Genomic DNA, 897 nt, shown 5'->3' with positions numbered 1-897 from the left:
AACAGTTTCTGCAGTAGGATTAAAGATAGTTGATGTTGGAATGGCAATTCCTCCCTTAAGCAAGCATTCATTCCCAGCCTTCTGATTGTCCAGCTCTCCTGAACCTCACAGTTCATAATTAGGGCCTACAGGAGAGGAGGCCTGAAAGCTTGGATCAGCCTCCTAGGATCAAAAAGCAGCACATCATTAGCATCAGGAGACTCTAAACCAGCCACAACCAGAGAAGCCAAAAGATGTGTAGGTAGAAACAGTGAAGCATACATGCTCCATGGGAGACATCACTGAAGAGTCACATGGTCCCTTCCTAACTTGGAACACATTCTGTCCCATCCTGACTGGGCTCTGTAACCTCACTGTAAATTTATGAACTGAAAGTTGCCTGAAGTGGCTTAATAACGGGGTGAAGGTATAGATAGCAATAACAGGTATGAAACAATACACCTTGGAGCTTTTAATCTAAAAAAAAAAAAATATTCTTTGCAGCCAAAGATGGAGAAGCTCTATACAGTCAACAAAACAAGACCAGGAGCTGACTGTGGCTCAGATCATGAGCTGCTTATTGCCAAATTCAGACTGAAATTGAAGAAAGTAGGGTTTACCACTAGACCATTCGGGTATGCCCTAAATCAAATCCCTTATGATTATACAGTGGAAATGAGAAATAGATTTAAGGGCCTAGATCTGATAGATAGAGTGCCTGATGAACTATGGATGGAGGTTCATGACATTGTACAGGAGACAGGGATCAAAGCCATCTCCATGGAAAAGAAATGCAAAAAAGCAAAATGGCTGTCTAAGGAGGCCTTACAAATAGCTGTGAAAAGAAGAGAAGCAAAAAGCAAAGGAGAAAAGGAAAGATATAAGTATCTGAATGCAGAGTTCCAAAGAATAGCAAGA

At 41.4% G+C, this 897-nt stretch overlaps 1 protein-coding gene across 1 annotated transcript in view; it reads left to right on the top strand.

The window, feature by feature from the left end:
- The window catches only part of LOC104985588 (small kinetochore-associated protein-like), a 6,469-nt gene that overhangs the window by 2,232 nt on the left and 3,340 nt on the right, over window positions 1-897 (top strand).

The sequence above is a fragment of the Bison bison genome, unplaced genomic scaffold (genome assembly GCF_000754665.1).
Source record: "Bison bison bison isolate TAMUID 2011002044 unplaced genomic scaffold, Bison_UMD1.0 scf7180017864051, whole genome shotgun sequence".
NCBI classification, from domain to species: domain Eukaryota; kingdom Metazoa; phylum Chordata; class Mammalia; order Artiodactyla; family Bovidae; genus Bison; species Bison bison.
Note: the sequence above shows the minus strand (reverse complement) of the source record. Positions and strands in the feature narration are given on the sequence as shown.